This window comes from Lepidochelys kempii, chromosome 27 (genome assembly GCF_965140285.1).
Source record: "Lepidochelys kempii isolate rLepKem1 chromosome 27, rLepKem1.hap1, whole genome shotgun sequence".
Taxonomy (NCBI): domain Eukaryota; kingdom Metazoa; phylum Chordata; order Testudines; family Cheloniidae; genus Lepidochelys; species Lepidochelys kempii.
In genome coordinates this window covers 2,259,853-2,274,780 of record NC_136406.1, presented here as the reverse complement: position 1 = coordinate 2,274,780, position 14,928 = coordinate 2,259,853, and the positions used below count along the sequence as shown (strand labels likewise).

At 50.1% G+C, this 14,928-nt stretch overlaps 1 long non-coding RNA gene and 1 other non-coding gene across 3 annotated transcripts; both read right to left on the bottom strand.

The window, feature by feature from the left end:
- Positions 1-7,743: 7,743 nt before the first annotated feature.
- On the bottom strand, positions 7,744-13,479 carry LOC140903902 (uncharacterized). 2 transcript variants are annotated; one of them, XR_013635080.1, is made up of 3 exons: positions 13,279-13,479; positions 8,984-9,127; positions 7,744-8,313 (listed from the first exon to the last, which is right to left on the bottom strand). It is a non-coding gene; the product is annotated as an uncharacterized LOC140903902 (long non-coding RNA). The 2 variants fall into 2 exon arrangements; XR_012156381.2 differs by lacking the exon at positions 13,279-13,479 and adding an exon at positions 10,597-10,932.
- On the bottom strand, positions 12,143-12,215 carry TRNAF-GAA (transfer RNA phenylalanine (anticodon GAA)). The gene has a single exon. It is a non-coding gene; the product is annotated as a tRNA-Phe (tRNA).
- Positions 13,480-14,928: the final 1,449 nt, after the last annotated feature.

Below are 14,928 nucleotides of genomic sequence, written 5' to 3'. Positions count from 1 at the left end.
TCCACCCACACCCACTCACTTCCTCATTGACTACAGATTATATAGTAAAACTTGAGTTCTGCTTAGCTATACCTTAACCAATCATTTTCCTGAAATTTAACTAACCAATCCTAACATATTGTAACATGATTATGTAACCATTATATCCCACCACCTTAAATAGTTTACACCCAGCAAAATTAATTATACAGCAGACAGGAACAATCACAGAACCAGACAGAGATTATACAGACAGACAATAGCAAAGTGGGAACTATAATGAGAAGACAATACAGAAATGAGGATTTCACATCCCAGCTATTGATAAGTGAGTTCTTGCTAGACAGGATGCTATCAAACTAAGTTTCCGTTTACATTTTCTAGGCACTTCCCTTTCTCTGGAGGTGATAGGAACTATCAGGACAGGATTGTATTCCTAACAGCCCAATAGCACCTTATTTCAATGTGACTAGTTTGGAATGTGAGGATGTGACCATTCACTTCCCAGTTTATGGCTGCCTGTTGCTTAGCCAAAGGCCTTAGCCTAAGAACAGGGCCTCAGACTGTCACAGTAAGAGAAGGCCCTTACACCGGCAGACAGTGATTTTGATTCTTTCTTTTATACCTCTATAACTAGCCAAGTGATAAGAATACACCTAAATTCTTAGAGTATAGGCCTTTACAGACAGACCTGAATATCTTTATCCTAACAGGCAGCTGCCCCAAAGACCTCTATCATATCCCTCCTTAGTCACCTCTTTTCCAAGCTGAAAAGTCCCAGCCTGATTAATCTCTCCTCATACGGAAGCCGTTCTATGGGGTGGTGAATGCACCAGGTCCAGAGTGTCACTGCCTTGGTACAAAGGGAAGGTGAGCCTGCTCTTCCCTAGTGATTTATGTAAAACATACATGCAGTGTTCTGTATCATAATGTTTAGATGCTTCCCCCGATCAGTGGGAGAAAATGTGAACAAGCTTTCCTGACTGCTCTGGGTTCCAGTAAGTAGATATGCAATGTGGATTCGAAGGGGAACCATTTGCCTTGACTAATGTTTGTGTCCAGGAGGGCTCCCCATCCCAGTAGGTATGCATCTGTTGTCATTATTAACGTTGGGGGTGGTTGAGTGAAGGGAACTCCTGAGCAGACATTGTGAGAGTCTTTCTACCAGTTGAGGGAGTTTTTGACTGTTGAGGGCATCAATAGAAGTTTGTTTATACTGTGTGTGCTTGGTATGTGCTGAACCACCACTGAAACCAGTACATGTGGAGTCTCACGTGATTTATTACAAAGGTGCCTGCCACCATGTGTCCCGGTAGCTGAAGACTATTTCTGACCAAGGTTTGAGGGTTGGCCTGTCCTGTTGAGATTAAGTTGTCTCAGGTGTTGAACCTGCATAAGAGAAGGAAGGCTTTGGCCTCTGCTCCATCTAGGTAGGCCCCTATAAATTCCAGATGTTATATTGGAGTTAATATGGTCTTTTGGATGTCTACTTTTAGAGCCAGTTGGAGGAATAGGTCCACAGTCTTTTGTGGGGGCGTCAAAGCATCATCAAAGGAGCATGCCTTGAGCAGGCAATCATCTAGATACAGGAATATTATCACTCTTTGTTTGCGAAGGAGCACCACAACAATAGAAAGGACCTTTGAGAACACTCTGGGTGCAGACAATGAAAGTTGTCTTGTCTCAGAGTGAATACTAGAAACCTTCTGTGGCTCGCGATATGGAAGTAAGCATCTTGTAGGTCAAGGGTCGAGAACCAGTCCCCATGGTCCAGAGATGGGATTATTGCTGCCAAAGTCACCTTCTTGAAGCGTTGTATCTTTACAAATCTGTTGAGTGATCTTAGATCCACAATGTGTGTCCAATCACCATTCTTTTTCAGTATCTGGAAGTACTTGGAGTTGAAGCCCTTTCCGCTGTGTTGAGTAGGAACTGGTTCTACAGCACCTAGGTTCAGAAGATAGCTTGTTTCCTTATGTAAAAGCTGCTCATGAGAAGGGTTCCTGAGGAGGGTCGGGGGGAGCGGTAGGCAGGAGTGAGGGAGGTAAAATGGATCGAAAATCCTGTGGAGATGATCTCCAAAACCCACTTGGTCCCAATTCTGATGAAAAAGAGTAAGGCAGTTGCCAAAGTAGTGGTGATATTTGTGTTTTTGCAGCAAATTAAAATGGGGATGGTACCTCGGGTCCCCAAACAACATATCAAAAATTGTGCATAGATGTAGATGGCTGTGATGTTGATGACTGTGGGGGAGTTGATCTTCACTTTCATATTCATTGTGTTTTCTGTTGGGGTTCATAATGCCTTTGGGGAGGAGAAAATTGATCAGGCCAGGATCTCTGTGTCATCTGTGATTTATTATATCTTCTTTTTTGTGCAGGTGCATAAATTCTCAGTGAATGCAAAGTGGCTCTAGAGTCTTTTAGTATGTGGAGGGATTCATCCATTTTCTCTTCAGATAATTTGGATCGTTCAAATGGAAGGTCCTCCACAGTAGACTGGACTTTCCTTGGAAAGCCAGAAAGGTGAAGCCAGGAAGCTCCGCATGCCCACTGCTGTTGAGATGAAGCAGGCAGCTGTGTCAGGTGTTTAGAGAGGTGCCTGCAACAATGTCCTTGCAAGAAGCTGACCCTCAGTAGTGATCATGTGAAACTAATGGGAGATGGTCAATGAAGGTGTTTAATGTAGAATAATTGATATGGTTGTATTTTGCCATAAGAGCTTGGTAATTAGCAACCTTAAATTGGAGGGTCACCTAAGAATATGATTTTCAAGTTGTTTTAAGTTCTGTCATAGGATGTTGATTTAGCATGGTGCTGTCTGCCACGTTCATTTACAGCATCGATTACAAGGGATTTTGGGAATGGGTGGGAAAATAAAAAATCCGAGTCTTTAGAGGGAACATAATACTTTTATCCGCTCTCTTGCATGTGGGATGTACTGTGCCACATAGTCTTTGCTGGGTCCAGCGATACCTCGTTAATAGTGAGTGCAATACAGGCTGATGATGAAGAGTGTAGCATGTCGAACAGCTTGTGTTGCAACACCTTGACTTCTTCCAGTGGAATATGTAGAAAATCCACTTCTCTCTTGATGAAGTCTTGAAATGGTTTGAAGTCATTTGCCAAAGTTGGTGGGGGAGGCATAACAGCTTCAACAGGAGATGATGAAGAGATGTTAGTCACTGGAGTAATCCCTTTGTCTCATCTCACTGCCTGTTCTCCTCCTGTGGATCGGGAGACCTAGACAGAGAAGCAGTAGGAGATTGTCTTCTCCTATCGTGATGAGCAACGCTAGGGGCCCTCAAGAATTGGGGTATAGACCAATATGGCCACTGGGGTGGTGCAAAGGGCATTGATGGGTGCACCCAAGCGTGTCCATACCAACTGTGTGGGTCATGTCTCTCATGGTGGTAAGCTGGTTCTGCAGAGGTTTCTGGGTGATTCGCTCCCTGGTAGTGGGACAGAGAGCCTTCCAAGGAGACTGAGGAGAATCTGTCATCCTCCTCCTCCGCCTTGACACTGGGAAGAGGTGGAGCTGTCATGGATGCTGTGGGAGACTCCATTGGTACTGCATGTATGTCTGGGCACTGAGATGTGATCAGTACCAAGAATGTGTCGGTGCTGAACCGGGGCGACTCAGGTATCTCTGAAACCAACAAGTCTTTAGGCAAATGAAATGCATTGGGTTCTTCCGTCCTAAGTGCAGGATTCTGCATTATCCTTATTGATCCTCATCAGATTTCTTTTGGCCCAATCCTCCAATTTGTCTAGGTCCCTCTGTATCCTATCCCTGCCCTCCAGCGTATCTACCACTCCTCCTAGTTTAGTATCATCCGCAAATTTGCTGAGAGTGCAATCCACACCATCCTCCAGACCATTTATTTATCATTTACTTTGAACAAAACCAGCCCAGGACCGACCCTTGAGGCACTCCACTGGATATCGGCTGCCAACTAGACATGGAGCCATTGATCACTACCCGTTGAGCCCAACAATCTAGCCAACTTTCTACCCACCTTATAGTGCAGTCATCCAGCCCATACTTCTTTAACTTGCTGACAAGAATACTGTGGGAGACCGTGTCAAAAGCTTTGCTAAAGTCAAGAAATAATACATCCACTGCTTTCCCTTCATCCACAGAACCAGTAATCTCGTCATAGAAGGCGATTAGATTAGTCAGGCATGACCTTCCCTTTGTGAATCCATGCTGACTGTTCCTGATCACTTTCCTCTCCTCTAAGTGCTTCAGGATTGATTCCCTTGAGGACCTGCTCCATGATTTTTCTGGGGACTGAGGTGAGGCTGACTGGCCTGTAGTTCCCAGGATCCTCCTTCTTCCCTTTTGATTGGCACTACATTAGCCTTTTTCCAGTCATCTGGGACTTCCACCGTTCGTCACGAGTTTTCAAAGATAATGGCCAATGGCTCTGCAATCACAGCCGCCAATTCCTTTAGCACTCTCGGATGCAACTCGTCCGGCCCCATGGACTTGTGCACGTCCAGCTTTTCTAAATAGTCCCTAACCACCTCTTTCTCCACAGAGGGCTGGCCATCTACTCCCCATGTTGTGATGCCCAGCGCAGCGGTCTGGGAAATGACCTTGTTAGTGAAGACAGAGGCAAAAAAAGCATTGAGTACATTAGCTTTTTCCACATCCTCTGTCACTAGGTTGCCTCCCTCATTCAGTAAGGGGCCCACACTTTCCTTGGCTTTCTTCTTGTTGCCAACATACCTGAAGAAACCCTTCTTGTTACTCTTGACATCTCTTGCTAGCTGCAGCTCCACGTGCGATTTGGCCCTCCTGGTTTCATTCCTACATGCCTGAGCAATATTTTTATACTCTTCCCTGGTCATATGTCCAACCTTCCACTTCTTGTAAGCTTCTTTTTTATGTTTAAGATCCGCTAGGATTTCACCGTTAAGCCAAGCTGGTCGCCTGCCATATTTACTATTCTTTCGACTCATCGGGATGGTTTATCCCTGTAACCTCAACAGGAATTCCTTGAAATACAGCCAGCTGTCCTGGACTTCTTTCCCCTTCATGTTAGTTCCCCCAGGGGATCCTACCCATCCGTTCCCTGAGGGAGTCAAAGTCTGTTTTCCTGAAGTCCAGGGTCCGTATCCTGCTGCTTACCTTTCTTCCCTGTGTCAGGATCCTGAACTCAACCAACTTGTTAGAGAGCTTATTCCTTCACTCTCTCACTTCCCTGGTCCTTCTCACATGAACAGAGAGCAACAATATCCGAAGTCCGAAGGTGCAAACAATTCGATGTTTATTGGGGTGAACTTCCAGCAAGCTTAAACACAAGTTCCTTTTCCTTATTTCCGAATCCCAACTTACTTCCTGTTTGCCCCTAATTTATATAGTAATATTCTTAGCTATACCTTAACCAATCATTCTACTAAAATTTAACTAACCAATCCTAACATATTGTAACATGATTATGTAACCAATTATATCCCACCACCTTAATTAGTTTACACCCAGCAAAATTATTTATACAGCAGACAGGAACAATCACAGAACCAGACAGAGATTATACAGACAAACAATAGCAAAGTGGGAACTATAATGGCAAGACAATACAGAAGTGAGGATTTCACATCCCAGTATTGATAAGTGAGTTCTTGCCAGACAGGATGCTATCAAACTAAGTTTTCTTTTACATTTTCTAGGCACTTCCCTTTCTCTGGAGCTGATAGGCACTATCAGGACAGGATTGTATTCCTAACAGCCCAATAGCACCTTCTTTCCATGTGACTACTTTGGAATGTGAGGATGTGACCGGTCGCTTCCCAGCTTATGGCTGCCTCTGTCGCTTAGCCAAAGGCCTTAGCCTAAGAACAGGGCCCCAGACTGTCACAGTAAGAGAAGGACCTTACATTGGCAGACAGTGATTTTGATTCTTTCTTTTATACCTCTAACTAGCCAAGTGATAAGAATACACCTAAATTCTTAAAGTACAGGCCTTTACAGGCAGGCCTGAATATCTATATCCTAACACTCCACCCCTTTTTTTCTTTTTCTTTTGGGATCCTCTTGCCCAGGTATCCCTGGAAAAGCATAGGACATATGGCGACACATTTCCTGATAGGGCCAGGCATCAAGGTGGCAGGTGTCGATGCTCCATCTGTCCCACTGCCCCTTGTGTAGTACCATGCCCTGCACCTTCTCTTGTACGGGCATACTACACCTATTCCAATTAGTGTTCCAGACTTCCCAGTATAGTGGGCCCGAGAAGGTTGGGTCCGGGTTGTCTAGTACACATAGGTGGGGGGGGGGCTTACTACATTACTTATAGGTTATAATTAGTGGCTGTTCTCTAGGGGGTTGTGCCCCCCTTGATCGTTTCCATATGCAATGTAACACACATATAGTTAACAATACACTAGCTACTATGATAATCCACAGCAACACCGAGAGTCCTGACCACTGCAGTATGGTCCAACATCCTGGCCACCACCAAAAACACTGCTTCTCCTCCTTTGATAAGGTTAAAATTTTGTCAGCGCCATCCTGTAGTGTGTATTGTAAGTGTGTCCAACTGTTGGCGCTTGCAGCAAGTTGCTCTTGTAATCTTTGTGTACTTTTGTCCATATTGTGTGTCCATTGAATATCCACAGTGAAATTTGGTATTGTCCAAACCAATTCAACTACTTGGTACGGCATGGGGTAGTAGGTGCCGGTTCGATTGTTTACAACGATGAAGTCCACTGATCCATTGGTGCACCATAGTCCAGGTGGCAGTGTATAGAAGTTTATAATTTGGTCATACACTGGAAGGATTTTGCCTCCTAGTGTTATATTGCAGGATTGCATACATTCCCAACAGAATACACCGTACCCCATATACATTACCCCTAAATGCCCCCCCTTTGCAATAGGCCATTGATCCTGCTCCTCCATAGTCATAGAAGAGGGGCACATCCATATTCCTCCTCTGGATATACAACTGCTTAATGTGATGACAGTCCAATTTACACCATTCCAGCCCCCCCACCTATTCCCTAGTGGCTCCCAACGTGCTCCCCCTTCCCTACTAACTCCCATAGGGTTCAAGGGAACCACCTTATTTGCATTTCCTTCCCATGGTATCATAGTAACAATTACACAAGAACTGTCCCCATAGGTCGGGGATGTTATTTTCCAGGTAGATGGGTATGTTTTTGCAATTGTGGATAGATATGGGCTAGCCTCCCGATTTAATACTGAAGGCCATTGTTCTGACCAAGCATCTCTCATAATATCCATTAACATTATTAACTGAGCATTTTGAATACCTACGCACACTTCTCCCCATGTTAGTCTTCTGAAGCCATCCTCTACCCATGTCAACAGGTCCCCTGCCCAATGAGTTAACTGCAAGTTTACCTCTACTGCTGTCCTCCACCTTGTGGCAACTGCTGATAGTTGCTGTGCCATTAATTCATTAATTTGTTGTTGAAATTTCACATTTTGGCTTACTAATTGTTTGGTTACCCACTCGTCCCCCAGATTCCATGTACCCAGCATAGTGTTCCCCGCTGCCCACAACCCCCTTTTCCGACGACGATTCCAGGTGTGTCCCCTCACCCATGCATTGAATTGTTGTTTCAATCCTTTTATGTACATACTACAATTAGGATGGATTTGGTCCACCCACCATTCCTTGGGGCGTACCACCCATGTAATAGAGTGAAAGGACATGTTAAAAAGTGCTGGCTGCACCTGCTCCCACAATGGCTCCCATACATTTGCTCGTCAGGGAATATTCTTGGCTCCAGGCTGTGGCCACTTTAAATTTGGATTCTTCCAACTTGGCATCCATATCACCTGTAGGGTTACATTCTGTAAAATGGTTAACTCATCATACACCCAGCGTCCCAAAGGGGATTTTACGCCTAATGTAATATGTACATAACAATCACACCTTCAGGGATTATCTTCCATGGAAGTACCATTGTGGTTACATATGGTAACATCACACCCTAAATGTGGGGCCCTATTTTCCCAAGAGGGTTCATTTGCTCCAGGAGACCAGAGGGTTATATTCTTTGGACCCTCTGTAACAAACCACATAGCTGGGTAACTGTGTTTTCCACTATCATTAATCATGGCAGCACCCAGGGAGTACCATGCGATATTTCCTGATAAATTTGATATTCTCCACCTGGTTGGGATTCCCCCATCTAATCCATAAACCATATACCGACACTGCCAAATTCCTGTTGGAGTATTAGTGGTACATCTTTCTATGGGGAGATTCTCATAGTCTTCATTAGCTTTATTACCACAGGTTGCATGTGTAGCCGTCCATGTGTTTCCTCCTTTTGACACTTCACATCGTGGGATCTGAATAGAATTTGTAAATGTGACAATTGTGATTAGCACTAGTAATTCATAAAATCATAGAATCATAGACTATCAGCTGGGTAATCCAGCTACCCAGCCTCCAGGACCTGGTATGATTCTTTTCCCTCCCGCCAGATGGTGCAGGCCTCGAGACCAAGCCTGTGGGGATCAATGTGCACTTCTCCGGCCCAGGGCCTGTGGTAGGAGGCAGTAAAAAGAGAGAGAGGGTGAGCTGGACAGGTCTTGCCTGGCATCAAGAAACACACACACACACACACTTCTTTTCCCTTGGTGCCAAACACAATGCAAGAAGGAAAAACAAAAGTTACGGTCACGCTCTACCGTGATGGCGGGGCTCTTTTTTTCGCATCTCCCACACCCCAGGGATCTACTCTGAACCCCCTTCCCATGATGTTCTCGGAGCTACAATTAGAAGCATCCCAGTGCACCTGCACCCAAAATCGTCACTCTGCACAGGAGACTCTTGTCCCTTCCACTGGTCTTAACCCCGCAGAGCCCTGGGCCCAGCTAGGATGCACCTTATTATTCTTGAGTACTGGGGTGCTCATTCTCTCCTTCCTATCCTTCTTGGACTCCATCTGTGAGAGAGGACAGGGAAGTGTTTCAGACACAGACATCCTCCCCAGCTCTCTGCGCCCTGGGCTCACACCTGGTTGTCTCCCCAATCCTTGGCATTGTCCAGCATGTCTCCCTCCACAGAAGTCACCTGGCCTCGTCTTAGACACCATCTTCATATTGCTCTTCTCCTTCCCAGAGCTCCTGCTCTGCTCCTCAGACCCATCTGTCCTCAGCTCTGCAGGCAGAGGGGAAGGGGCACCGTGGGATCACACACGCCCCATTCCAGACACCCCATCGCATCCACAGGGCTCCCAAATGGTTGAATATGAAAAGTGCATGAATATGCTGAAAATTGCCAGTTGGGGGGAGCTGAGCCCCTCCAAACACACACACACCCTGCCCTTAAGGCAGGAGGGGGCAGGAAGGATTGAGTGGGATGCCCTCAGGGAAGGGGGCAGAGCAGGGTGGGGTGGAGGTGGGGCTGGGGCCTTGGGGGAGAGGGCAGAGCTGGGATGGGGGACCTACTGGCAAAACCAAAAGGCAGCACCTATGCCAGGCCTGATGTCAGGTTACTAACTTTCTGCACAATACCGAACCCCTTAGCCCCGCCCCTTCTCTCAGGTCCTGCCCTGCCCCTTCTCAGAGGCCCTGCCCCCAGTTCACTCCATTCTCCCTCCCTTGGTGGCTTGCTCTCCCCCACCCACACTCACTATCACTGGGCTGGGGCAGGGGGGTGGGATGCAGGAGGGGTGAGGGCTCTAATGGGGGGTGCAGGCTCTGGGGTGAAGCCAGAAATGAGGGGTTCAGGGTGCAGGATCGGGCACCGGGCTGGGGCAGGGGTGCAGGACCGGGTGAGGGCTCCGGCTGTGTGTGTGATCTTCCCCTTTCCCTGAGCCATGTGTCTTCCCCCCACGCACAAGGCCTCCTGCTGACGCACAAGGCCTCGTGCTGACGGGTCACCTGGCTCTCCGCTGACAGCTCAGGGGTCTGGGGTCCTCTGGCCCTGAGACCCCACTATAACTCCAGGGTTATTTCTCATGGGTTAAAGCCCAACTGATGCTGAGCTGAACACGTCCCTCATGGGTCTGGGGTTCAACAGTCCGAACTGGCTCTGCGTGTGGGTACAGTGCATGGGTCTGAGTGAGACCCATGCACCAACATGGCTGAAACACACAACTCTGCATCCTGGGGGTTTCTATCCCCCTCATTCCTCCCACGGGGGCCTGGCCCATCTCCTGTACGGCCAGAGACCTGAGGGGCAGCAGTCGGGGTGTTGGGAGAGGGTCTGTTTTCTGTGGCTAGTGACTGCCCCAGAGTCACTCCCACCAGCTCCGATTGCCTTGCGCAGCAGCTGCCGTCCTCTGAAGACTGGCTGGGGATTCGACTCGGAAGAGGCACTTGGGAGCTGGAGTGACCATAGGTCAGACATTGCAACATTAGAGCCAGAACATCCAGGTCTAGATTTTCAGGCCAGTCAAGACAACAAAATAATCCAGTGTGACCCCCAGACACATGACACCCAGCTGATCCAGGCAAGTCACTTGTGCCCCATGCCACAGGGGACGGCAAAAACTCCAATATCCCTGCCAATCTGACCTGGGGGAAATTCCTTCCTAACCCCCCAAAATGGATATCAGTGAGACCCTGAGCATGTAAGCAAGGCCCACCGGCCAAGCACCGGAGAGAAATTGTTTTCTATATCACCTGAGAGCACTTGCTTCAGCACCTCCTGCCCCCTCCTGTCACCTCCACGTGGAGTGGAGAATCCATCATTGCCCTGGGTACCTTGTTCCAATGTTTAATCACCCAATCTCAAATGTGTCCCAAATTTCTAATGTCAGTTTCTCTGGCATGAACTTCCAGCCATTGGTTCTTGTTCTGCCTTTCGCTGCTCAGTTAAAGAGCCCTTTCGTACCCAGGTTTCTCTTTGTGAGGGGATTTGCGCACTGTCATCAAGTGACCTCTTGGTCTTTGTGAGAAACTGAACAGATTCAGCTCTTGTATCGCACTGAAAGGCAACTTTTCAGCTCCTTTTTTTTTTGGGGGGGGGTTCTCTGTCCCCTGTCCAATTTTTCATTCTTCCTTTTAAAATGCGGCCAACACGACTGTATGCAAGATTCCGGTGTTGGTCTGACCATGGTGGTATACAGAGATATCTCTGGTGCCCTATTTCTAGTCACTATTCTCCTTGTCTATGCATCCAAGGATGGCCACAGCATCGCACGGGGATTTCATGCTGAGTTGTATGTCCATTATGACACCTAAATCCTTTACCAAGTCACAGAAGTCCGGCCTTCCTCCATATTAAAGCTCAGTGTGTTTGAATGGACACAGCTTCCCAAGTGCTCCATCACACACGCAAGGGAATCCCCCACTCAGCCACCTTCACCTGCTGCTGGTCTCTTTTCTCTTTCTTTTTCTCCAGGATCTGCATGTGTCATTCTGGGGGCAGTTCTCCTCCGCTCTTTGCCTGTGAGCAATGTGACCCCCCCTGGACAGACTGACCAACCCAGGATTCCTTCAGCCTGAAAGCAGAGGGGAGCCTTCACTCACTCCCTCTTTATGGCTCCAGTCTCAGGACCTAAATTCCCTGCCACAGCCCAAAAATCCACACTGGGTCCCACTCCTCTCTCTGGCGATTTCCCTTCTCCCACAGACCTGTCCTGAGGACACAGGCCTGGGGCCAGGTGAGCAGAGCCCCTGAGATTTCCCTTCGCAGTCTCTGAGGGTCAGGTCGCCCCATTATGCAGCTTGGTAATGTCGTCTTTTCTTCTCTTTCAGAAGTAAATTGTTGTATTTCTAGTCTCTTTATACGACCCCCCCGATTTGCTGCTTCCAATTCTCTGCTGTATACACCAACACTGGACTGGGTGAGGAGTCTGGAGCCATCCTGCACTGGGTACGTGGGAGGCTTGTAGGATCAGACCCTAAAATAGCTTTGGAGGGAAATTCTAACCCCGCCTTCCCATCCCAACCTGTGCAGAGGAGCTTTCGACCCCAATCCCTGCCTGTCACTGCCCCACACCCTTCCTGACGGCTGCCCTACTTCACTCTCTTCCTGCCATATTGGGTCCACCAATAAGTTGCCAGGGAAAGACAGCTCCCTTCTCTTACTGTTAAAGGTCAGGTGGGCCAGTTGTTGCTCTGTTGTCCTGCTGGGAAGCTCAAAATCAGGGACCCACCTCAGGTAAAGGTGCCAATGCCCTCCCAGAAAACAAGCCACCCCTGCACAAAGGAGGAGGAAAGGGCCTGCCAAAGCCTGGGATTGAACCAGGGACTTTTAGATCTTCAGTCTAATGCTCTCCCAACTGAGCTACTTCGGGAGCTCCATGGCTCTCTTTTGGCCTGCTGCTTCTCTGTCCGGGATGTTTTTGTCAGCTGTGGCACACAAAAAGGACATCGTTGTGAGAGGCCCATGATGGCAAGACTCGCTTTTGCCTGCCTTGCTCAGCTTGGCTTGCTTCCTCACTCTATTCCTGCCTTAGTTCCCGGGTTGACCTAGTGGTGGAAGGGGACGAGGGGCCAGTGGTACAGGGAGAAAGTTGAGCTGGACCCTGAGCTACACTCGACCCTGGGGCAAGAGTCTGGCCACCACTTGCCACCCCACCCTGTTGTCCTGGCTTCCCCTAATGGACATCATTTAGGGAGGGAAGTGGGGCTTCTGCCTCCCCTCCCCGATTTTCATACCGCAGAGGAGTGCGAACAGGAAAACAAATGGCTGCTCCACACTCCCACCAGAGGAACCCAACACCCTTAGCTGTGGCTGAGTGAGAAGTGTCTGTTGGGTGACAGGGCTGTCCCTGAGGAGCTAGAACAGCAGCTGCCGCCTCCCCCTTGGCTCCAGGCTGTGGGAAATGCTCATTGCCTAGCTGCATGGGCGGAAGCTGCTCCATTCTCTGGAGAGCGTCTGTATTGGTCTGTCAACACCCCATCTTCACTGAGCCAGTCTGATAAGGTCCCAAGTACCCCCTCTGGCTTGGCAGCTCTGAGACCCTCTCCCAGCCCTGAAGAAGAACCCTGCCTGGCTCAAAAGCTTGTCTCTCTCCCCAAGAGAAGTTGCTCCTATAACAGTCATTACCTCCCCCGCCCTGTCTCCCTGGCATTCTGGGAACACGTGAGTGGCCACCCTCACAACCTGAGTTGCCCCCAGCCCCTCCCATCTTCCCCTAACCCCAACCCCCAAAGGCACCCCACCTGCAAACCCTATGGAGACTGGGGGGAGGCGCAGGGCAGGGGCCTGCCGGGGCCACAAGCTCAGTAACTGGGTGAGGCTGCCCCTGAGCTGGGCGGGGAGAGGGAGTGAGCCAGTGCATCATGGGAGATGTAGGGTCTCCCCCACCTGCTGCAGGCCCCAGGGCATCATGGGAGATGTAGGGTCTCCCCCACCTGCTGCAGGCCCCAGTGCATCATGGGAGATGTGGTTTCTCCCCTGCCTCCATCTCGCGCCAGTCGCTGCCAGGCCCTGCCCCGCCTTCCCATCTTTCGAGCGAGGGGCCGGCAGGGCGACGCCGGAAGCAGAAGCTGCCGTGAAGCTGGGGAGGCCCCCCCCGGGGAGATGTTGTCTCCTCGCCCCGCCCCAGCGCGCTGCGGGGGGCGGGCTCCAGCCGGTGCAGTGCAGCGGGGACCCCCAACCCTGCCCCTCCTGCCCACGCACTCCCCGGCCCTGCCCGGTCCCTGCTCCACTCGATCCCCAGCCAGGGAAATGGCGGGGTGCGCTTCACCCGCTGGGGGTCCGTTAGAGCGATTCCCGGAAGAGGTCGCTGCCGAACTGGAAGTTCCCCGTGGGACTCGAAAGGAGCGGGCACCGGGGCAACGTACTTCCGCTCCCTGCCGCCGGTCCCTTGCGCGCCCGGGTCCGCCCCTCACTTCCGGTCAGTGCTCCTGGTGGGGCTCTAGGGGCGCTGCAGGCCGGGGGAATGAGGCGGGAGGAGCCCGGGGTCCCCCAAACCCCAGCCAAGGCAGTCATATCCGGGCGCTGCACCCAGACCCTGCCGCTGCAGCCCGGCCCCGCCAGGGGGTGACTCGCGGTGCCTCTGGCTGTGCTGCCTCCCTGCCCGCTCCCGGGGCTGGGGCGGGGCCGGCCTGGGACACCCAGTGCCCGAGTGCCCCAGGGTTCGCACCCGCCCCCCGGCCCCAGCGTGTCATGGACCCGGGTCTGCCCCGAGCACCGCGGAGTCCGCGTGTCTGGCGTGACGCTGCGGGCCCAGGACATGCCGCCTTCAGAGGGTGCGGGGAGTCGGGGTCCCGCGTTGGCAGCCTCGGTAGGGCTGGCTGAGCCCCTCCACAGTGTAAGCACAGAGTGCTTACACAGCTGTTAGGAGCATGGAAGCGTCCTGTGGCTTATTTTTCTAAGCAATTGGATCAGGTTGCAAAGGGTTGGCCGGCATGTTTACGGGCGGTCGCAGCTACTGCCCTATTGCTTAAAAAAACCGAGAAGCTAACATTGGAAGGGGTTATGCAAATCTATACTCCCCATATGGTCCAAGGCTTATTGAATGCAAAGGGAGGGCTTTGGCTCACCCAGGCTCGGATTGCTCGGTACCAGGCTAAGCTGTTAGAGAACTCTGAAGTCACCCTACAGCCTTGCCCCTCCCTTAACCCAGCCACTCTCTTGCCAGAAACAGAGGAACAGAAACATGACTGTTTAAAAATCATAAATGTCCAGTACTCCAGCCGTCCGGATTTAAAGGATGTACCTCTCCCAAATGCAAATTATGAGTGGTACACTGATGGTAGCAGTACTGTAATAGATGGGCAAAAAAGGGCGGGTTATGCTGTTGTGACCCTCCATGACACTGTGGAAGCTGAAGGTTTGCCTGCTGGGACCTCTGCCCAGCTTGCCGAACTAATAGCCCTGACCCGTGCACTTAAACTGTCAAAAGGAAAGCGGGTCAACATTTTTACTGATTGAAAGTATGCTTTTGGTGTGCTGCATGCTCATGCTGGCCTATGGCAGCAAAGGGGAATGCTGACAGTCCAAGGCTCCCAGTCAAGTACGGGCCCCAAATCCTCCGGCTCCTAGAAGCTGTACAACTC